The sequence below is a fragment of the Gymnoscopelus braueri genome (genome assembly GCF_963280865.1).
Source record: "Gymnoscopelus braueri genome assembly, chromosome: 1".
Classification (NCBI taxonomy): domain Eukaryota; kingdom Metazoa; phylum Chordata; class Actinopteri; order Myctophiformes; family Myctophidae; genus Gymnoscopelus; species Gymnoscopelus braueri.
In genome coordinates this window covers 43,294,528-43,319,350 of record NC_137603.1, presented here as the reverse complement: position 1 = coordinate 43,319,350, position 24,823 = coordinate 43,294,528, and the positions used below count along the sequence as shown (strand labels likewise).

Here is a 24,823-nt window from a genome sequence, read left to right as displayed (position 1 = left end):
CAGAAGATCAGGTTCATGGTTTTATTTCAATCTAGTGGTAAAGGTGAGCTTTGGATTATGTGAACTTTACAGAGAGGCCAACTTTAAAGACCTTAGATTAAGAAGATATCTTATTCTTATGATTATCCTTTAATTGTAATTGTGTGATGCAACCACATGTTAAAACTATTTGTGAGGTAGAAAACTATAAACTATATAACACACTTTATTTTTAATCTAGTGATACATGTGAGCTTTAGAGAGAGGCAAACACTATCTACATTTAAATATATTAAGAAAAAAAAAAATATCCTTATTAATCTTACTGTACACATAATGATAATTATCTACTTATACCCCCCCATATATGAGTGGATTTGGAGTTTTTCCACTCCTCAATCCCACCACTAGATGGTGGTAATGCACCAGAATTGCTTTTCAAACTGAACTTTCTAACTCTGCAAGGGAATGATATGTGTCTCACCCCTATAAAAAGAATAATGGAGCAATGTTTTAATGGTCTCACCTCACTAGTACACTATAAAGCTTATTTCCTCCCATGATCCATGCCATTATTATCCTGTTAAAAATGACTTGGTGGAGATACACAGAAAGCTCATCAGTTTTAGGGAAATACAGGATGGCATCTACATTTAAACCTATAGGAAATAGGACTAGTAATTCGGACTTTTTTGATTGAATATTTTATTAGGCAAAAAAATGTAAAACAACACAGTTACATTTAAAATACTTTGTCTAACAGGTCCGTTCATAAAAGTCCTTGCGGACTTGTTTCCAATGAGGGCCTTGGTATTCAATTCATAGGCATATATAGTGGCACCACAGTTCAAATATTACAAAAAAACAGCAAAAAAATAATAATAAATAAATAACACTATGTACAACAAAACAATAAAAATCACACCCTGTGTGAAGTGGGCGGTGTCTTGCTAGCTAATCACAATACTGAATGGAGTCAACCAATCATGTACAAAAGATAAATACATTTATTGAAACACTCTTTATGATGGACGAAACCATAACTTGAAAAAAACCAATATTTGGTTTTTTTCAAGTTATGGTTGCTTATATAGGGCTATGCACATGTGTCATGTGACACTGGCAAATCACAGTCCTGAATAGACTGTGATTGGCCAATCACAGCGCAGGATAATTCTACTAATTTCCTGGGCCCAGATCACAGCGCAGGAGAATGTACATTTTTCCAAATCTCACTTATAGGGGCGGTTTCACCGCCCAAAAAAAGGGGAAGAAAATATGTACAAGAACAGGGGGGGGGGAGGGTCTGCTGTCTAACGGGAAAATGGTACTACCTCCTCTTTTGGCCTCCTGAAAGGCAGCGAACTGCATTTTTTGAGGGATGGAGACTATTCCAATCCTGGGTGGCAGTGCTGTAGAAGGAGACTTTGCCCATGTTTGTTTTATGGGTGGGTGGTACCAAATTGTTGTTAACGCTCCCTCTGGTATTGTGACTGTGGGTGTCGCTAACCTTTTGGAGGTATTTACTCAGATATGCGGGAATAGGGGGCATATCGGGCAAATTTGCATTTACAATTTTGAAGGCCAGTCCCATTTTTAGTTGTTTAACCCTGTCTTCCACCCTGAGCCAGCCTAGGCTGGCAAAATGGGTGGGAGAAAGGTGGGTCATGGGCCCCAATCCGAGGAGTAGCCGAATCAGTTTGTTTGGGAGGTTTGAAGCACTCTTCAGTGACACTGAGGTGTTGGAGTACCAGGAGGTGCAAGCATAGTCAAAAAGTGGTTGAATCAGGGCCCCAGAGAGGGTCCTGAGGGCCTGAGGGTTGACAAAAGAGGAAACTCTGCCCATAAATTTGGTTCTCTGGTTTACTCTTTTGACCACCTTTGTAGCCATGCTTTCACCTGTCAGGTATTTGTCAAGAACACAACCCAAATAGGTAATCTCTTCTTTGCTAGAGATAATTGTGTCATCGACTTTGACCTTGAAATCATTTACATCATGACTGTTGGTGGTTTTTAGTTAAGTAATGCTCCTGCCGTCTCAATGTCTCAAAAGCATTGTGGAATATTGGGACACATTTATTTGCAGAACAGAATAAACTAGAGAAACCTCTGCTCTATTAAAGATCATGTTTTAGGCACCACTACCATTATAGCTACTGACAACCAAAACACATGTCGGGCCATGGAAGAATAATGGGGCAATATATATATTTTTTATTTTTCTAATGTTTTACTATTGGGAGTATTATTATGTTATAAGCTATACATTTCCAAACTTCTCTACTCCCATTTTTCTGCACTTCCAACCATAATTGTAAGGACATAAAAGAATACCTGTGGAAAAGGTTAGGTTTTACAATTCACCACATCTTAACTTATCATTTCACAAATGTCAGTATATTTTAGAAACTTAAACAGTCATTGAAACTGAATTCTGAATGTGTCTTTTAATTAATGGCTCAGCCACTATGGCTCCTATGTGCTGAGGACATGCCAACTGTAATACCTCCCATAGGCTAGTCTTTATTGTGTTAGTTTATATAATTGATAATACATAACATAACGTAGGCTAGCTTTAGCAGTTACTGAGGGGAACACGCTTGGACGTAGCTTAGACTGGCTATTTATTCATTCGTAGGTTGCTGCAAATTAGTGTATTATAATATAATACACTGTTGCAAACGGTTAGTCAATTAGTCAGTCAGGCTAATGGTTCATGTTTTATGTAATCTTTCGAGACAGATTCTGCTGGGGATTTTTCCTTTTATTTTACCGAATGGGTCCCCAGATTTCATGGGTTTTATGTAACTGGACATGATAATGCTACTGAACTGAATAGGCCTATAATGTGCCGAAATGTGACTCCCCTGCCGCTGATCAATATGGTCATTTGTTTGGTTTATATGCCTTCGTAGCCTCGTAGGCCTTTTTCACATAGGCTACAATAACTTGGAAACTTATGCTTTTCCATCACTGTCCCTATTTTGTGCCATTTTAATAACTTCACTGAGTTTTATTGAAATGTGCCTTCTGTGCGAGCCAATCTTCTGACTGCTTTAAAGTCTTTGTTTTAAGGCATTATTAGAAATTTAAGCATTTTTTAAAATCATATAGACCTAATAAAGAAGAGTGTGGTGTGTGGTGTGTGTGTGTGTGTGTGTGTGTGTGTGTGTGTGTGTGTGTGTGAGAGAGAGAGAGTGCGTGCGCCGTGCGTGATCCTTGATTTTTCATCAGCCAACAACTGCACATTTTCAACAACCCCAATTAGATGAGTTGTAACAAAATATTCGGAACCCATTTGTTTTGTGATATTTTAGTTGTGTAACTCTACTATGTTGAAATTGTATGCATGTGTTTAAATTTGTTTTCATTTGTATGTCTCTACCCCCCCCCCCCCCCCCCCCCCCCCCCCCCCCCCCCCCCCCCCACCCCCCCCCCCCCTTTGACATAACATACATGCACAAATATAATATGTTGATGTAGGCTATACTATCCTCAAGGCTCCTACGACAACGAAATGAGGGGAAACAGTCTATATTTCAGTTGATAGAATAGGCCAATAGATGGCACTAGAGATCGGTATAACCCCACAATACAAACACAATACACCTGACTTCACATAGCCTGCCTAACCTCGCGTCACCAGACTTTCCACCACAGCCTATCGAGCAACCCATTCTTCTTTCTAATTATGAAATAGAAGTTAATGTTTGGGATATGCAAAACAGAATATTAATCAAAAAATGCAACATATTATTTAGCATAGTATAGCCTATATAGACCTTCACCCACTTTGAGGCACCTCTTAAACTCATTGGCATAGCTCTCAGAAGTTCAAGTTCAAACTATTAATGTTTTATTTTAATAGTGATAAAGGTGAGCTTTGGATCTCATGAGCTTTAGAGGGGCCAACACTAAAAATCTTAAATAGATTAAGAAAATATCTTAGTCTTATTGTGCATAATGAAGTTTAGTTAGGCCCAACACTCCCTTAATTGTAGACGTATGTGTGATGCAACCACGTGTTAATTTTTAGTATCAACTAGCAAAGTAAAAAGAACACGTTCCTTTTAATCTAGTAGCCTATAGTCTAGTAGCCTACGGCTAGTAGTTATAACGGTGTGCTTTGGAGCTTGTGGGCTAGACTAGGCTGCAGCACTGAAAACCACATTTTTAATTAAGAAAATAAAAAATATCTTTATTAATCTTACTGTGCATAATGACGTTTACTTTACACTCCCACCCGTGGTTCAATATAGCAGCACTGCACACCTTCAAGGAAATAATGTGAATACATTTGTAAAATCACCTGATGCAGGGCAGCCTGTCTGGAACGAAAACTCACAATCTAACTGAACGACACCATACCATGGCTGCATGGCGGCACATGAACTCTTATTCATAATGAACACTCAGCTCAACCTGCCATAGGCCTATTGACAAGTCAGAGGAGGTGACGGATTTTGTATTATGATTAGATCAAACTATAGAGTAAGATCAAATGTGTATGATCTGTATATCTTTCTTAATTAATTGAAATAGGGCTTTTTGTGTTATCCTTTTAACAATCTTTTTTTTTTACCGTACCTACAACTTTCCTAACTTGCATGACAATTCCTTTAGTAGCCTAATATATCTGCTATTTTCAGGGAACATATTTGGTGTAGAGGGGGGGGGGTCAAGCTGGCTAGACCCCGGGCCCTGGGGAACCCTATAGGTTTAAGTGAACGCACTGGAAAGCCACTTGAAATGTAGGTCTATTGTCAACGGAGTAGATGGAGGGAGGGGACATGATCTTATAGGCTAATACGCCCTATTCAAATAGTTTAGAAATTTTGGGATAATATTTTTTTTTAAATTGGAAACTTTAAAAAAAAGTTGCCTATAATGACAAGCCCAAAATAGGGCCGCCAGGTTAAATGTGACGTAACGGGTCACGGGCACGGCTGTGGCCTCTGATCTGCTTCAGGTGTCTGCATGTCGGTCAGTTGGGCTCGGAGAGGTCCTACAACTTCAACAACAGACAGAACAACAGTCCAATATAAAGAAAGTCAGATTCTAATTGACACATTTTGAGTAAGACTGTCGCCTGCTGTCTGTGTGTGCTACTTCATGAGGTCTAATCAGTTATTCCAAAGTTAATCGATGTTTCAATGCCAATTTGAACTCTTTCAATTGCAGCTTGAACAGATGTAGCTATAGCCAATTGAATTCCTGTTGTTCATGTGAAAAAAAATTGTAAACGGTTAGTCATAAACTAGGACACTATTTGCCAATTAGTTGTATCAATTAAGGGCCTATACGTGGTAATCTTTCCTGAAGTGTTTATTTTCAGGTTCCATTAATCCTAATTTAGCTTTTAAACCAGGGTGTCTATGGTCCTTATGAACATTAGCCCACCCCACCCTCCACCACACACACATACGAGCTGACAATTTGTGATTGGCTAGTGGGCAACTTGGTGGCAATGTGACGTCACTGCAGACGAGCATCAGGAGGAAGCATTTAGAAAAAAGAAATCTCTCTCCTCCAGTCACATGTAGTGAGAGGAGGAGGAGGAGAGGAGGAGAGCGTCAAGACACTAGCGGATACGCACAGAGCAACAAGACCGCGGATTGTAACATAGGATTAAAGGCTTCTTTCTGCGAAAGATCACCTTGTTTGACGGAAACCAGGCTGGCACCGAGGGACCTTTCGGCTACGGATACAAATATTATTCAGCATGGAGCAGACATTGTGATATGAGCATCCACAACGGCTGAATACACCTAGCATAAAGCGACCGTTAGATTGCATGGTTGCAGTCACCTGTTTGGCACATCAGGGCTTCTATGAGACCTGTTCCATGCTCACAACCCTAGATGAGCCATCCATCCATCCATCCATCCATCCATCCCTACACGTGGATTAGTTACCGTGGACGCAAGGGACACGTTCTCACAATGGAAAAGTAAGCGCGTTTGGGTTCAGTCATCCTCGCATAAGTTTTTATGATTAGGCTATTTAAATTTCCCCTGACACATACAAGATGTATAGTCACGTTTGAAAATATTCTTATAAATAGGCCTACTTCTTGACCACCAACAATTGTCAAATCGTGCAATAGTCAGGGGAGTGAGTCAAGAACCATAATTGCCAAAATTGCAGGTAGGTTGGCCTGGAGACTAGGATAAAGTCCATGGTCGCTTTGAAATAAATGCCCTGTCACATTTCAAGTGTGAGCTTGCAGGCTTTTTATTGTGACCGTGATGATGCTTACAGTATTATGGTTATTCAGCAGTAGGCTAAGACTAGTCTTCTAGTATAGCTATCTTTATCAATAGATCGTGGGTTATGTCATGACATGATCGGATCAAGTCGGAGGGGTGGTGGCGCCTAAATTGGAATTGGTTTATTGCAGTCATAATAACTTATTGTGGTCAGGCCTAATTGCTACATGTCTGAAGAAAATATATTGCTAGTTTTCAATATAGGCTATTTCTTAAAGTTTTCTCATTGATTGCACATAAGGTGACGCAGGTTCCGTTTCTGCCATCTAATTTCCAATTAAGCTCTCTGACGTCAGACGTACTGATCGGGGAAACGTGAGTTCATCATAAGGTTATTTTCAATTAAAGACAGATAGGGGCCTACATATGGTTAAACAGCAAACGATAATTGTTAAATGATGACCTGCTGTTTTGGAGATTTGCTGATAATAGTGACCCATTGGCTTGGAAATAAATATTGAGAATAGTGTTAAAGCAATCCATAACAATGACCCAAGTGTTAAGGCATAGCCTATTAGCAAAACAATAATAACAAAATAATAGACTACTTACTATCTCAGCAAATATATAGTTACTTACAAGGGCAAATTGGTGACGATTTTCATAGAAACTAGTCTTATTACATTAGTAGATGGAACATGCTCCAATATATTCTGAAGATGTATTCTTTTTTACTTCTAGGCCCACTAGGATAGACTACTTTCAGTAGGCTTACTGCTCATGGTGAGATGAATTTAGCAGAATGCAGTGAGTGAACAAATGATGAAGCACTAATCACTCTGAGCAGTATTTAGTTTTAGGATTTCACTCATGGAGTAAAAATGTGGATAAATAAGATTACTGCTGTGATCCAGGCCCAGAAGCCAACTTTTGAGAAAATGTATAGGTTTCATGTATAGGTCTCACTGAAATGGGACATTGTAATCTTATTGTATATGCTGCTACAGTACATGTTTGTATTGGTAGATTAGGAAGTATTTGTATACTGCTGAGATGGTGCACGCCAAGGACCCACTATAGATTCTAGCTGCAAAGCTGATATACAAGCTCTAGTGTTAAAGATGGGTGTATTCACCTTTGCACCACTGAACATTAGGGATTAATGTAGGCTTGTGCTGCAACATCATAATAATTGTCTTTGTTTCTAGGAGCCCTCAGACATACCATGGCATATACCATATGGAGTATGTTCCTGTCTTTGGTTATCTAGCTGTATGAGTGTTAATCAACCATCATAAAGCTAGATAACCGAAAGTAGGAATGTCTCCCAAATCTGTATGTAACTTGATGCATAACTGACATAAAAGATGATCTGATGGGAGAAGAAATCACTCGAGAGGACATAAATCCTTTACAGGTGGGTCTAAGTAACAATTTACTTTAAAATATCACAGAATGGGTTTTAGTGGTTATTATGAAACATTTGACAGCATTTATGATGCATAAATGTTATTTGGCCTAGATCTGGCAATTTTTTCTGTGGTCATGCTATGTCAAAGCAGCTGCATTCTGCAGCTTTCATGACCTCTTATAGAAGAGGCATCCTCTATCATGCCTAACCTACTCATTGTACAACAGTAGGCCCACTTTTCACAAATTATGTTTTTTTAAATCAATTTTTTACTCATGACTGTCTAGCAAACATTACATTCTGTCTAATATAAACAGAATTTTCTCAGAGAAAACACACTGTTCTTCAGTAGTGTTCTCGTTACCTCAAACTCATTGTTGTCCCATATAGTGCATAGAATCACATGTCTGACCTTTGGTCCCTACTGAGTGTACAGGTAGGGATTTGCTTGCTGAGTTTAATGTGAGTGTTGAAAACACTACTGACTCCTTTGGGGGGGGGGGGGGGGGACATAGACCCTACTTGAAATTGATCTCCCTTTTCCAAACTCAACTACTGTACACCCATTAAATGTGTTACTTTCGGTAGGATATAGTTTGGATAAGGATGATTCCATTGCTTTTTACCCGAACAAATTTATTTTGCTTTCCCCAAATATCGACCATGTTATTCTCAATTGTGTAATGTCTTTGTTGTCAAAGGTGTGGCTGCAGTACAAGGAATTATCTCATTTGAAAGTAAAAATTACTTGGGAAAAAAAAGTACAGCAAAGTACAAAATGTTATGCAATGACTCGTACACTTAATGCGTGTGCGAGTCCCTTGAATTTGATCGTTGCTTGTAATTTGTGCCTTTCAGTAAAGATAATCATAAATGCAAGCTCAAACTTCACCTCACTGATGCTAATCAGCATCATTAAACTACTGTTATTCATCCATCAATTTGTTTGTAATGGCTCAAAATAATTATATAGAAGACGTGATTTTGCTTTCAATTACCAATAAATTCATATTATGTCATCCTTGTCTTGTAGTAGCAATTACTGTGTGTATCTGTGTGAGTGTGTGGTATTGGTGGATTTGTATGATTTTCCCACAGTGATTGTCAACAATTTACACCAGATATGTATGGAGGTAAATACTGTAGCTAAACAAAGAGGGTAAGATGAGAGTATACAGTATGTAATCGCTGTTCCTAAATGTACATTTAATCGCTGTTCCTAAATCATCAATGATGGGAGGCATCTTAACTCCTACAAGGGCCAAGACAGGTAACAGTAAGAGCAGTCCACTCGTTGCTTACTTGGCATAGATATGGAGGCCATCTTGATTGAGGGTGTTATACGACTGCGCCTAAAATGGCTGTGTTGGCATAAGGTATAGGGCTGCATTAATGACTCTATCAGCATTTCTCTGTCACCCCCTAATCAACAGCCTCTATCTCACCTCTCATGTCTTCACCATCAACTCCTCTCCAATCTGATCTGATCAGCAAAACTATAGTGGCATTTGACAATAGCGACGAAACCAGTGCAGTGAGCCGCGCATGTGAACCAAAAGCATATACTGTACATACATCTTATATTAGCATCAATATTAACAAATTGACAGGAGATTGTTTGGCTAAAGATTCACTGGTTTCTCTCTCACACACACACACACACACACACACACACACACACACACACACACACACACACACACACACACACACACACACACACACACACACACACACACACACACACACACACACACACACACACACACAGTAGAATTTTTATGATTACATATGTTTGTTAATATTTACTCTTACATTTTTTTATATAAAATATAGTAAAATGTAAAAAAAATGCTAATAATTCCACTTTGTATCATCTATTCTAAATTATTTCTTATTGAAATACACATGTAAATATTAAATATGATTTGTATCTTACAACTGCTACGAGTTAAAATAAGGTATAATTATCCTATGTCTTGGCCATAGCCCCCCACCTCCACCCATAGAATAAAAAGGCTTAATTTGTTTCAGATTCACCTATATTAAAAAGGATTTGAACAATTACAATTCTTACTTATTCTTACATTAGTGTAGAAATCCAATCCAATACAGAACAAACTAATGCAGTATACCTCAAGTAGCCTAGCCACCATGTGGATTTAAAATAAATAAATAATAGTGATAAATTATACCTTATTTTTTTTAATGAAAATACAATAACAAATCTAAGCAAGATTAATTTTATAAATGAAAATATGTGTGTTTTTTAGACAGAAGATAGTAGGCCATAACATAGGCCTTTAATTAAGTACAGTATTGGGCTTAGTAAAACAACATAATTGTGCTAATATTCAAAATAATGTAAAATATACTTGATGAACATTTCCCCACGTCAATGAACGAAATATGGCGTTCACTCTTGGCCAATGGATACATGTTAAAATGTATGCACACGTGTATAGGCCCATGAGATTGCAGATTGGAATTGTGATGTGTGGGTTTCTTATTTAACATCAGTACACAATCTTCATTAGGCCTATAGGTGAGTGTTAATTATCAATGGTGGAAACAATCCGATACGGGACCACAGTGACAGTCTTAACAGGTTTAGTAAACCTCAAAAGAAGCATCCAGGCTTGCATTCGGCTACTACTGTATAGCCAGGCCTACTGTAGGACACCTTTGGGAGCGAAGTGAATAGAATAATAAATAATAACCTATACACAATATTTTCGAGCTTAAGATTGTGTATGCATGGGTCTTAATCGTCAATGTTTTAGAATGGGCCTAAAACTAACTATAGGGCTATAAGAGGTTATAGGGCGCGGGACAAGACTTAAAGTTTAGGGACATCACACTCACATCACACTCAGTCGACGCTGAGTTGCATATTTATTTTCTTTAGGTGATGCCATTCACTTCAATTTGCTTTTATTTTACGTATTTTTTTAAGCTGGGGGGCCAGTTTGTGTGGCCTTTATTTTCGGTAGCCTACACATGCAAGAAGATTGAGTGGCATCGTGGTTTTTCCAGCATGTTCTCTGTTCAGTCTCCACAATGATCTTAATGAAACGCTGCACACCTGCTGTTTCACCGATTGTCTTATTACCCTCGCCTCGGATTCGTATTTTTGTTCTTGTATAGGCTATATTCTGTTATAATAATATAATATAAAAATATGTTTTAACTACTGTCCATGACAATGCTTCAACGTTAAAGTCAAGTCTTGTGCTATACAAAATTAATATGATAAATGAATAAGTGCCTGATTTAATTATATAGAAAATCTTTTTCTCGAACTAGCTCTGTGCAATTCAATTTAGCATATTCTACTATAAGTATAACGAAATCATAGAATAGCCTATAGCCTAACGAAATTTTTTAATTACAAGTTGATAATCACCAAATATTCAATATTGTCATACTTACTTATTTGCCGTTTATTTTTAACCGATGTCCAAAACAGAGACTGATAGCATGACCTTGATACAAGACAATTTGCTGCAGTCGCGTATAAACATAAAATCTCATAGCCAATTAAAAAACCTTCTTTAATCCTATTTACCGTTTTCTGCAGGACTATTGAGGAAAGGCAGTTCCTTTGAAGGAAAGGCCTACAGAAATAAACCAAAAATGTTGGCATCATCAAAGACAAAGACAATACATAAAGGAGACAATAATGCAAGCCACGCCGACGCTGTTAATGAAAAGGACCAGACAAGCTCTGTCTATTAATGTAATTACAGAGAAACAGGGAGAGCAGAGAGCCCTATTTAAAGGCACAGCGACATGGCTCTGCAGTGTTTTCTCACCAAGAGACACATACAAGATTTGTGTTATTAGAATCATGTTTCAAAAATATTCCACATTTTGCACTTTTTGGAAAGTTTTTTTTGGAAAATAGCAGATCTACAAGCTCACAATGCATCACATGGCCAATATATTTTCAAATAGCCAATATAATATAAGTACTCACTACTCACGTGGCCTAGGCCTATTATGTGTCAATATTGGTATTGTTTTGGACCAACCGAAAATATCTAATATCCCTGGCTTAAATGAGACGCAATTTATTTAGGCCTAAAGGGAAATGTGTCCAACACCAAATAACCAACATTAGGCCTACTGTACTGTACTGGCGTTAAGTATAGGATAAGGTAACATAACCAATACAGTAGGCTAGGCCTTTCACTCTGCTGTCCATTTCTTTTGTCATGGGCTGTTATCTTTTGCGATATGAACAATATTGACCGTTTATGGCAAGCGTAAATTAGAAGCAATAGGAGACCACGCTAGAGTCTAGTGGTTCTCAACCTGTGGGTCGGGACCCCCAGAGGGGTCCCCACATGATTTTGGGGGGGTCCCCAGATGACAGTAAAGTGACAATATAAGGACTTTTAAGACGTTTTTAATACCTTAATTTTTTTTGGACCATTACTGCATCAAAAGTAATCAACAAACTATACTCTAAAAACTGGTCAAATTGTCAGATAATATAAGAAAGAGGCAAAAAATGTTGCAAGGCATTGTGAGCTTGTAGATCGGCTATTTTCACGATATTTATCTAGAGACAAACAAAATGTAATGCCTCAACTCCTATCCAAGTGCTTGTCAGGGTTGGGGGTCCCCAGTTCAAATATGATTATATTGGGGGGTCGCGGCCTGAAAAGGTTTAGAACCACTATGCTAGACCACCGGCTACTGATTTACACGTAGATACAGGCCTAAGTTCTCAGCGAGAAGATGACCTAATGTATTTTATATAAGATGTCTACAGTCGGACTTTCTGCAACATCTCTGCATCATATAGCCGACATAGCTACCTGCCATTCAACATAATCAAATATTACTGTATCCTTAGTAAGGATACAGTAATATTCTTACCATAACAAAGAAAGCATTCCCTTTAAGGGCTAGCCACCATGTTTTAACACATTATCGGATAACTGTGCCTTTAATAGAACCCATGCTTTAATTAGACCAGCTACTTCTATAATGGGGGAGGGGCTCCGACTATAATTTGCATATTCTCAAGGCCAGCATGGCAGATGCCTTGGGCTGTGCATAATATAGACAATAGTAGCATACAATTATTAAGCTGGCACAAATACAAATGACTGTAGCCTATAACTAAAAAAATCAGTCAAATGTGATTCAAGCTGTTGCACACATGTAAGAATGTAAATGTTACAATAAATTTGAATTAGCCTATTATGTAATTATTAGCATACATTTGAATCCTGGAATAATTATATGGAGGAAGTTATCTATCATAGTAAATCTAACACTGTTTCACTGTTGATATTTGCAACAACAAAAAAAAACTTTGCCTTTTGCTTTGCAAGAGCAGTTATTGTTCTTCTCTTCTCTTCTTGGCCTTTCTTATAGAGCTGAGGATGGGAGAGCTGATGCAGTTGTAGCAGCATCAGCAATGCTATAGAAGCTTGCATGCATGTTCTGTAGTTGATGGCTGTGGATATTCATTGTGAAATCATAGGAAATGCATAAAAGGTTATATTCAAAGGTGAAATATTTTTTTTGTTGAGAGAATTTGAATTAGCCTACTGTAGATTGCTAATTAGTTAGTTCACATGCTAAAGGTCAATCATTACTCACTTTTAACCTGGCATCCCTATTTTGGGCATTATAGGTAAGTAAGTATTTCAAAATTCTACTAAATGAATTAGCAAAAACTGCATATCTGCAACTTAAGCTCAATGCGTTGCATTGTGGCACATTATAGGTAATATTTTCGCTACAGTTTGCATGACACCGTTGTAGACTCATAGATACATACTTTACACTTAAACATGCAGCTCTGGAAACTCAGAACAGGGTGAATGTTGTTGTTTTCTACCCATGCGGCCACCCAGACATATAGCCTAAACCTACCCACCATAAAGTAAAGACTGGGTTGCCGGTTCATGCTGTGCACTGCAGCTGCATATCCGCGCTGTTGGTAAATAGTAGCCAGATTCCACATTATCATTCTGATCCTGGCTCCACTCTACAATGGCTGTTTTGTGAAAGGAGCACTTGACAGAGGTCCACCACCCCTTTTTCCCAACACTGAATGTCTGTGTGGGTGCTGCAGGAAATGCAGGGTAATGAGGTGGGAACAACGCCCCATAGCAGACCAGACAGTGGCAGATGCCTGCATTTGCAACACAGCCACAAGAGTGTCCCATGGAAAAGTTGTCCTTTTGTCATGTTTTTAAAACTTTTTGGTGTCACGTACCCCTTTTTGTATAGCTTAGAGTATTTCTGAGGACCCCCTTGTGGACTATGTACCCGACGTGGAGGAAAACATTCCATTGTCCCCCTGTCTAAAATTTAGCAACATATGGTGAAGGAAATTGTATACCTTTAATGTGAAGGATGGGCCTGCTTTGCACTGCAAAGTCTGTGTAGGGCAGTGCAGTATAGGCTCAAGTGCAGAAATTCAGCTAAAGCCACGTACAAAATATGAATAGCACTATTTAAAAATGTTTGGGCCTTTAAAAAACAATAGTATTTAAAAAAAAAGATTCTCAGACCCCCTGGACACACCTCATGGACCACCGGACCCCAGTTTGAGAATCACTGCTTTTGCATAAGCTTCAATGGCTGCTATGTTGAACTTTATATGCCGCAGGGATGCCCCTAGCATAATCTTTCCTTAAACGAAGCAGAACAATCTCTTTAGATGGGTTCATTCACCACATTTGAGAGACACCATCCAAGCTCATCAAAGTCAGTCTCACCATCAGAACTGATCCGTCAGGAGTGCACTGAGATTTCTTTAAGGGAGGAGGTTGTATGTTCTGTGGTCTTTCAGTTGTTTCCCTCCACAAGGATACCTCAGCTGCGATCCTGTCTTAATCTGGGGATAAATGCGATTATCCTGCTATGGCTTGTTCTCAGCTTTGTAACAGCAACAGGGGACCTTTCACAGCTCCCCTTTTCCCATGGCTGAGTGGGCCTGAGCGTCTAAGACCCCTGACATGGCCCAGTCGCCATTCACAGGCTGTATGATAAAGCAAACAGCCATGTGATGTCCCAGGTCTAGGTACTATACCATAGTTGTCTTATAAGGACATTTATATCTTTATAATTATTTCTAAAAGTGTTGCACGGTGCATTTCTATAGAAGCTGCTATTTAAAGGAAAGTAATCAAATACATTAAAAAAAGTTAACTCAAATTATTTATTCGTAATGTTTCAATGTCAATATTGAGGGACCACAAAGTCGGCATAGACCTGAATCCTTAAAGACATGGATCCCCCATTGTCAACATTGCATGCCCTGTCTACGCAGCATTCATTTCACATAGGATCCAGGCTGACAGTCAAGTTCAAGTTCACAGTGGTTGGATGTCTAGACTCGCCCAATTGAGATTCCTTACTTCTTCATTCACTTTTGTCACTGCTAAGCCCCGATCCCCGCCCCCATGGAAATGTCTCATGCAATCTGACTGGGGGGACCCCCATGTTCTGTGGTGACTCCGTGGTGTTACTATGACAGAGGGGCTATGGTGTTGTTATGGCAGCAGGCTAGCTGCCCCAGTAATGTGCTGGTGAAAAGGACAGCCTGTCAGAGAGTGTGAGAGGAGTCTGAGTCTCCCAGGTTCCCCTACAGCTGGGCACAGGCACCCTGTACCCCACCCGTCCCCCAATGGTCGCCCCCTCTCTGTCCCCTTCAAACACCACCGGGAGCCTGGGAACACAGAGGATTTCACATTCATCAGACTCCCATCCCACCCCTTCCAACCAACCCTCCCTCCCTCCATCCCTCACAACCTCAACATAGATTAACTGTCTATCTATTGCTTCATCCCTTAATAATAAGTCTTGCCCTAAACCTCCACCCTCCATGTCACCAATTCCTCACTTTGCTCTCCCAATCTACAGAGTTCATCATGTCAAACTGAATTTCACTACAGTCATATTGAGGTTGGCAGAGCGCTCAAGAAGTGGTGTGTGTGTGTGTGTGTGTGTGTGTGTGTGTGTGTGTGTGTGTGTGTGTGTGTGTGTGTGTGTGTGTGTGTGTGCGCGTGTGTGCGTGTGCGTGTGCGTGTGCGTGTGCGTGTGCGTGTGCGTGTGCGTGTGTGTGTGTGTGTTTGTTTATTATGTCTAAATTATACTTCATAATACGACCATGTTCCTATTTTTATGGTTGAAAGGTATAAATTTGACAATAGCATAGCAAATGTCTATCGTGTGTGTATATGTGTGTGTGAGAGAGAGGGGGGAGAAGAGGGAGGGTTATTTAGTTGAGGTCTCATTTAAGTTTGAAGAGGAGAATTTAGCATAAAAGGCTGATGATTTGCATAAGCTGTATGCTGTCTAAGGGGCTTTGGGGCAGCAGCCAAAGAAAAGATATGAGAGAACATAAAAAAGAGTGAGGTCCTGCATTATGGAAACACAAAAAGAAACAGAAGATTTGAATAAGGGAGAGGGTGAAAATTGGAAGAGAAAGGATCCAACCAGGCCCCCACACTGGGATTAAATTGTCCAGAAACCTCCTAATGTATAATAGTGAAATAGCAACTTGCAATGCACTACATGCAGAACGTTTATTCCATTAGTATTTCATGTTAAGAAACTCATGCAAATAATAGATACTAAATGTGTACACTGTGTTAACGAGGATCATAGAACTTGTTTAAGACATTTCCTTTTTGGTTTTCCCACCCTTTTGAAAACCCCTCTTAAAGTAAAACTCATCAACTCTTAATTCTCCTTTTTACTTTTACTCTACTCATTACACAAATTCTTTAGATAACCAGCATTGTGTAATTATGTTTTGTTGTTGTTTGTTGTTGTTTTCTAGGAAATTATGAAGATGCTGATGCTGATGCTATGGATACTGTGGGTGATATTCAAAGCTCATAAAAGGATCAGAGGACATCACATGGTGGTGCCATTATTCTTCTTCTGTATAGACCCACTAATGGAATAAAGGTTGCTGTTATGATGACAATGAGAACTTACTGACAAGCTTCTTTCTAAAATCAAACATTGACACCAGATCTGGTATGAACATTAACCACACTTTATCAAAACGATAATCAGGAGTGTGCCAATCGTATTATATTATTTCTTAACTTTGACTGATATTGAAAAAAAAACATTTTGATGTCTAAAAAAGGCAAACATTTAAAACAATATTTAGATTTATGAAATGTGAAATGTCAAAATATACATAAATGTTGATATTCTTTGGCATTATTTTCAACAATTCTGTAAAATAATTGCCTTAAATGATGTTTTGGGGTTTCCTGTCAATAACTTTTTTTTTCAAGGGTTTCCTTATGGATTTTGTTTGTCATGTGTCACAATCTCTCAATTCAGCATGACTTCATAAAGCTAAAGAGTAAAAGAGTAAAACTTTTCTTAAACTGAAGTTAGATTATGTTTGTGATATTTTCAAACTGGCTTGGACACAATGTAAAATATATACACAATAAAATATATATTCAAGAGTTGGTCATGATTTTGTGTATTCAGCACCATGGACAGCAGTATATTAGTATATTAGTCCAAAACGAGATGGAGTAGATGACGCATAATGCAATCGTTTAAACTATCTGAGTTGCCAGAATGCTGGTAGGCCTAAGGGTAAGACCAGCCTGTTTGCATTATTACATTATTTTCCATGAATGGCTTGAAAATGCTCCAATTGTTTTCAAAATATGAGTTATAAATAAATCTCCTGCTTATTGAAAAAGTCCACAAATTTCAATGAGTCACAGATTCAGTTTCAGCAAGGATCTCTTGGAAACCAGCGCAATAATCTTACAATAAATGCACGAAATATCTGTACCTAGTTCACGTATCTCGAGAACACGTTGCTCTGATCTGCACCAAACTTGGCACAAACACTGTTCAGGGGTCTGCCATCAGAATAACCACACCAGGGGCCCCGTGTGGCCCCCAGGGGCCCCTGCCACAGGCGCACCGTTGCTCTGAACCGGAGCAAACTTGCCACAAACACTGTTCAGGGGTCTGCCATCAGAATAGCCACACCAGGGGTCCCATGTGGCCCCCAGGGGCCCCTGGGTGCCACAAGCACACCATTGCTCCGATCCGCACCAAACTTGGCAGAAACACTGCTCAGGGGTCTGCCAAAACTAAATGGGGCACTACAGCAGTGTTTAACACTTCAAATGGCCATAACTCGTGACCATTGCTCTGATCAGTGCAATATAGGGCTGGATTTGAAGGCTGCGTAGCGGCCTTCAGAGCAGCCAGTTGATTGCTATGGCAACCCCAGCCTAAGCTTGATTTGGCAAATTCCCCACACCTGCCATTCGATCAGTTAGTCAGTCCACTTTTCACAGTCAGTTTGCACTCTTCATACATTCTCCACACATTCCTCACAGACGTTTACCACTTCACTAGGACTTTTCCATATGGGCACAAAAGGTGCACAGACAGACGTTTACAACGGGTACTCTGACAATGGGTATAACAAGTATTGCATAACAGGGTGGAGCATGCGTTCCCTATTTGCATCGTCCCAACTTGCATCGTTCCCAAGTAGTACCCAACGGGCACCGGTCTAGTATATTTAAATGACCATTGTCAACTGTCCTGTAACAATAACAAAAAAGTTATATTACAAGGCAGTAGTGTCCAATATGTCCAAAGAGGAAATGTGTTGTAGACACACAGGAGTCATGACCCTTGATAGGGCCAGGGCACAATTTGACCCCACAAAATCAATGAATAGACACGTGCTAAGTGCTAATGACCTCACCTCACATTAGTCCTTGATTTATTTTATTTCATGAAACAAGAAAGAAAGCAAACAATAAACAGAAACAGTGTTTGGGCACTGATGGCCTAGTGGTTAACCCATTCAGTCTGGGAATGCATCTGTGTCATTTTAGATTTCTTTGGCTATTCAAAAATAGCAGATATACAAGCTCGAGGACCACGCTATGAGCTTGTAGATCTGCTGTTTTTGAATAATTGTGAAAATTTGTGCAAATCTTTATATATATTATTTACTCAAATCTTTGCTTCTGGGGGTCCCTGGAACAAAATATTTTGGGGTACGCGGACAAATACATATCATTTTGGGTGGTCCTTGACATGAAAAAAGTTTGAGAACCACTGATATTATAGCAACATAAGTTTTTTTTTCAAACAAAACTGCTTTAAAAAATACATATATTCAAAGATTAGCAAAAACTTTCATGATTAAAAAAATAAAATGGAGATCTTTATATCTGCTATTTTTGAAAGCCCAAAGTATAAAATAATGGTTATAGCTAAAAATCTAAAACGACACAGTATGCGTTCCCGGATTGAATGGGTTAAGGGTTAGTTCAGATTTTTTTTGTATTTTCTGTAGGAAATACTTACCATTAATGTAGTGGTTGCAAAGGTATTAATTGATTGCCCGAGTCCCGTGGTCAGAGTTATGGTCCGGTTCTGATAAATATGAAGTAGTTCCGGTAGATTAGTAGATTTGGTGGGGGCCGCTCATTAAAAATAAATTAATTTAAAAAACTAGCGTCATTTGTATTGTTGACCTATTTCTACCATATAGAGCAGGTTTCGTTCAATTTCGACCCCTCTGTCACATGGTACTAATGTTTGTGTCCAGAATCACTGCGCCGCGGCAGCCTACTCACGCACAAAATATATGACACATAAAATAGTGCCATGTGACAGAGGGGTCAAAATTGAACGAAACCTGCTGTATATGGTAGAAATAGGTCAACAATACAAATGACGCTAGTTTTTTTAATTAATTAATTTTGAATGAGCGGCCCCCACCAAATCTACTAATCTACCGGAACTACTTCATATTTATCAGAACCGGACCATAACTCTGACCACGGGACTCGGGCAATCAATTAATACCTTTTCAACCACTACATTAATGGTAAGTATTTCCTACAGAAAATACTAAAAAAATCTGAACTAACCCTTTAAGGCGCATTCTACATATTACATCTGATGCAGCCTGACAGCGAAACCGTGGGTTTGATTCCTGAGCTTGATGAGCCTGATGACTGTTGCTGTGCGTCGCTACCCGTCTCTCTCCCTGTTTCTTGTCACTCTATACTGGACTATCCAAATAAAGGCAGAAAAGTCACAAAATAACGTTAAAACATTTTTTTTTAGAAATGTGCAACTAAATGTAGAAGTACAACATTTAATCGTAATCTATGTAGGAACTTGTTACATTCTGGATGTTATCAAGTGTCTCCCCAGAGACTTTGTAAGCAATCAGAGGTCAAGGTCATGGCCACGGTTGTGACCAGTGGGATGCAGACCATTCCCAAGTGGCCAATAACTTATCATCCAAGTAATAATATATAAAGGACATGTGCCAGCCTATGGTCAGATATATAGTCAACAATTTAGTTGCATAAAGTGCACAGTAATATCCCAAGTGTTCATTTAACTCAGAGAGTTTACAAAATGATGTAACATTACATTTGTCACACTTGTACACTCTTTGATACATTTACACTGAAGAGTTTACTGTGTGCATGACTTTAAAAGTTTAGCAGAATTCACGTAAGGTTCATTCTAACAGTGTTACTGTAAAAACATTGGGGCATAGTTTAAGTAATTAATCAGAATCACTTTAATCACAATAATGAATTGACAGAAACGTATACACTTGCGAATACAGTTGGTGTTTCTTACCTATCACATGGCTAACACCAGTACATTTTGACAGACAAGACAAGATTTTAACAAACGTTTTCATTTCACTTCAGTGAATATTGAATAACACTAATAAGTTATTTCACCATGCTGTTTCGTGTAAGTTCCCAATATTTTAACAATTCAAAACAAAAACAAACTGGTATTCTGCTCTGAATTAATGCTAGCGTTTATGCATGAGAATGACTTCATCTTTTGCTGGCTTTCCTCATCTTTGATCTGTAATTCCTTAATCCAGGATAGCTCGCAATCAATTAATCATTCTTCCACCAATTCAAGCCTGGGCGTTCTGAACCAAGCCAAAAAACGTATGTGAACGCATGGGCCACAATGAGCTACTCCCATCATGTTGCCAGGGTCAAGTGTACTGTATGGACTGAAGTCAGATGAGCCAGACAGACCTGACCAGAAGAACTCATGAAGCTGCAGGTGTTCTGTCACATGGCACTTGATGATCATTTGTATTCATTCATTTACCCAGCTCAGATTTTATGCTTGTCAAGTGATGATAGATGTGGTCTATTGTAACAGGAGTCACTAAGGGACCCCATACATATACCATTGCTGAGAAATTAATCTTCAGACTTGCTGCAAAAGAACAAAAGGACTAATTTATGTGTGCTCCATTATAATATGCAAGTAAATGAAATAGTTGTCATGACAGTTTGGTCAGTTGACATTTCTACACTCAAAATCCTTTATTTAGAGTAACAATAGAAGTTGTCCAAAAGAGGCAACTGAACTGAATGTGATTCACATTTAACAGTCAGAGCTGTTGTGCTATAATGCTTATGATATTGAATGTTTTGTGGAGGGATTCATATTTCAAATGTATACTCCAACAACAGCCTCCCTCAATCTGTATACTAGACTGTGGATTGATATGGTTAAACTACTCCCACCAGTTGTCAACAGAACCTACCATCTTACTGTAGAGTTGTGTATTAAATATCATGAGAACCCATCAACTTAGTGAAGAGCTCTGTATTAAAGGAAGTGTAAGTTATATATGGTTGAAACAAAAGCGTTTTTTTCTTTTAATGAAAAGGTCAAAATTCTATTTTTAGATAATCATTACTGCAGAGTGTTTGTTCAATAACAGGGATCCCCCCATCTTTCCAGCTACATTTTCAGGTGGGTTGCCAATTGTATCCAATCAGGAGCGATTACCCATTTATCAGCTTCTATTTTATAATGTTCCTGTTCCAATTTTGTCTGCTGAATTCTTTGTCTCATCGCTTCTATTTTCACTTTGTTATCCTGTATCCTGCAGGAGTTCTCTCTCCTGATTGGATAAAATACTGTTGGTATACCGACCTGAAAACAAAATGTCTGTTTACTAAAGAACTGGAGAGACACTTGTTTTAACAAAAACATATCACTTACTGCAGCTTTAAATATAATACAATTATGAACCTTTTCAATCAACGGGAATAGAGAGGACCAGTGAAAGCATTCAGGCATTTTTCACTTACATCGTTGCCTCCTGAATTGATAAAAACACAGAGTGCAATTAACTAGACCAAATCCTTAGTGTTAATTCAGAGTGTACAAATGGTACCAAATGGCTTACGGGTCAATTTGGTTCCATTTGTACTCTCTTCAGAGTTTAATTAACACCCAGGATGGACCTGTCTGTTTGGTTCCATTTGTACACTCCCCAGAGTTGAATTAACACTAAGGATTTGACTGTGTTCATACCGTATGGAGGGCTCCAGATTATTGCCTGTAGTCATTTATATCTTCCAAACCAGTGAGCAATAAAGCCTGTATTCTGTGTTAGCATAAGAATAGAAACAGGTCCTGTGAACTTCGCTGACCTATTGACCCAGCTCTGAAGACATGAATAGCACCACTTTCAGGCACCCCAGCCTCTCAAATAGGCTTTAACCATGCCTAAAGTCCCAATCATGGTAATTTAATATATTTTAAGCCTCTGGCTGCTTTAGTAGAGGCCCAGTACAGTTTATTTTAGGCATTCACTCTCATCTCATCATAACCAATCCTTATTTGGGACATATGAAGGGCTGCTATGACTTGATTATTAAAATGTGGATTATAAAGAGGACATAGAAGACATAGAAAATGTAAAAAAGCAGCCAGAGGACGCTACAACACCTGGGAGTCAATGATCAGGCCGTGAGAAATTCTCTGGTGGTGTATTCAAGGTTATGATCCATTTGGTTCCATCTGTACACTCTCAGATTTTAATTAACACAGACTTTACTCTGGGTGGGTCCTCTTGGTTTCACCAGAACTGAAGGCAACTGCCATTTTGTTATTCATGATCTGTTTGAGCTTGAGAATAGATTGCTGATTGTTCATGAAAGTTGGTGGGAATGGTCATTTTCCTGCTCCGAAGAGTTTATTATTTTTTGGGTTGAAAAGTTCAACTGTCAAGGTCATAATTAAGGTCAAGGTTAAAGCTTGGAATGGATTGACAGATTTTCATGAAACTTGGAGGGAATGATCAGTAGGCTGACCCGAAGAGATGTGCTGTTACCATGGAGCAATATGATTACAAACGTATAGAGTAGTTTGTACAAAAAAGGATAATAGTAAAATTAGTTTTTGTTTAGTGGGATAATTAATTAATGTTTTTCAAAAAAAGTAACGCTACCTTCAATAAAGACAAAGACAAAGTATATATAAAAAAAGTAATGCTATCGCTCTCCACTTGACAAGGTTATAGTTTTGGGAGAATCAATTTGGGTGTTAAGCTATTCGCGCATATCAGAAAAAAAGTCTGTCTTTTCCTGGTAGATCAGAAAATGGGGGGACCAAGATCATAAGCACTAATTGAAATGAGACAGGAGCATCAAAACATGTTGAGCGAGTCCAAACAGAACAAAAAATAACAGTGTGCCCAACATTTAGTCAGGGTCACAGTGTGTAACAGTGGAGTGCATTCAACACTATGAATGAGTGTACAGAAGACCCTGGAGTTGTGTGGGTGAGCAGGAAGTGACATAGTGATGTTATTGTATGTCCACTCTAGAAAGAAAGAAAGAGAGAGAGAGAGAGAGAGGGAGGGGGGTCTTTTTCAGGACTTGGGGGTCCGGTTGGCACACTGAGTGAATGTTAATGTAACTAGGCAGTTGGGCAATCAGCCAACCTGCAGCTCCCTCACACCAATAGATCTGCTCTTTTCTAGCCCCTTCTTCTAATTCAGTCTTTCCCAAACATGGGACCCATTTGTGAGTCGAGGAGCCATTTGTATGGGTCGTGAGTAAATATCCCTTTATTTTCCGTTTCCTACATTTAGTTTTATTTCAAAAGATTTTAATTTAAAAAAAACATTTTCATGATTAAAGGGGAATACCACTCATATTCAACATTGAACTATGTCATTAATACACCTTAGAGCTGTTGTGTGGAAATAAGAAAAGAAAAAAAAAAACCCCTTCTATGTTGCCTAGAACTGGAGAATTGATTGTTGAGGTCATGTGATCAGTGACATACGTACAGTGTACTTTTGGCTCCGGCCTCTAGGCTGCTGCATTCACTAGAATGGGGAATCTCACTTCCAGCTGAAACAGTGCGACTTGAATATAAAGTTAAGACTTATCAGAGCATTTTCAGCCAATTGATCTCTATTATCTACAAGTATGTCTTGTGAAATGTGATATATAACCATAATACCATTATAAACTACTACAAGTCGGGGGGGGGGGGGGGGGGTTCAATCAATTGGGGTTTATTTGTCACTTTCTCATACAGGGTACAAGCTATGAAATGTTGCTGGGACATGTTCCACAGATACTGTACACAACAACACAACAATACAATACCAAAGAAAAAAAAAGTAATAATGCTGGGTTAATAAAATAAGAAAAAATAAAAAGATAAGATAGAAATAAAGTTCAAGTGTACTATTTTCTGATATGCTCGAATGTCTTAACACCCAAATTGATTCTCCCAAAACTATAACCTTGTCGAGAACGATAGGTATGATAAACCTCTTGAGACAGATACAATCATAATGTTCAAGAGAAGAAGGCATTATCAAGAATCAAGAGGGAATTCTTTTTTACTCATACAGGTACAAGCAGTGTAATGTTGGTGGGACATATTCTGCAGAGACTGTGCTAAGGATAATTCAAAAGTAATAACACTGTATGAGATGTGAAGTACAGCATGTATACACATGTTGAATATTTTAGAGTAGCCTATCAAAGAAAGCCACAACCATCACAATTTGCAATGACTTCAGCCGACCATCAGTGTTATCACAAATGTTCAGAGACACTTAGAAAACGTGGAGCGGCCAGGCAGTCAGCACTGAATTTTCAAACGGCGACACCCCAAGCACTCTGAATTTCCGAATACCAGCACTCTCACAGTAGTCCATGAGCCAGAGCCCCAAAATTGAGCAATGATTATCGAAAGAGTGGGCAAAACCAAACCTATATTAAATTGTTCATAGGGTCAATACGAGTGATGATAACCTTTCCACAGGAGCAGCTTTTTCATGGTTATCACACATTTTGTTATTTTCCCCATACGTCCATGACAGGTGAAAAAATTACAAAATTAAAAAAGAGTTATC

At 38.8% G+C, this 24,823-nt stretch overlaps 1 protein-coding gene across 1 annotated transcript in view; it reads right to left on the bottom strand.

The window, feature by feature from the left end:
• The window catches only part of LOC308085658 (ammonium transporter Rh type C 2-like), a 212,258-nt gene that overhangs the window by 166,651 nt on the left and 20,784 nt on the right, over nucleotides 1–24,823 (bottom strand). The window lies entirely within an intron of this gene.